Here is a 629-nt window from a genome sequence, read left to right as displayed (position 1 = left end):
TTGTGAATAATGTTGCTAAGAACCTTGGTTCATATTTGTTCAAGTCCTTGCTCCAATTGTTTTTGGGCATATATTCTGAAGTAGAACTGCTAGATTATATAGTAATCCTATGTTTAAATTTTTGAAGAAGCATTATACTGTTTTCCATAGCAACTACATCATTTTATGGTCCTACCTGCAGGGCGCAAGAGTTCCAATTTCCTTCCCAACACTTGTTATTTTGTTTTCTTCTACTTTTTCTCTTTAAAATAATTGCCATCTTAATGGGCATAAAGTGGTATCTTGTGGTTTTGATTTGCATTTCTGTAATGATTAGTGATGTTGAACATCTTTTCATGTGATTATTGGCCATTTGTGTATTTTCTTCGGAGAAATGTCTATTCAAGTTCTTTGTGACTTGAGCTCTTTGTTTCTTTTGTTATTGAGTTTGGAACAGTTCTGGATATACAAGAGGTGTCCATGGTGTGAGAATGTGTTTTAGAGTGCTATGAGTATACTAGGAACCTTGGAAAAAGCAGTAGAAGGAAGTGAGGGTGTTAAAGAAAATTTTTAAAAACTTCACACACACACACACACACACACAAAATTAAAGTGTTACCTTTAGGGAAGACTCAAGAAAGCACACTCTG

Source organism: Marmota monax, unplaced genomic scaffold (genome assembly GCF_021218885.2).
Source record: "Marmota monax isolate L192 unplaced genomic scaffold, Marmota_monax_Labrador192_F-V1.1 WCK01_AAM20220418_F8-fsc00063, whole genome shotgun sequence".
Taxonomy (NCBI): Eukaryota; Metazoa; Chordata; class Mammalia; order Rodentia; family Sciuridae; genus Marmota; species Marmota monax.
Note: the sequence above shows the minus strand (reverse complement) of the source record.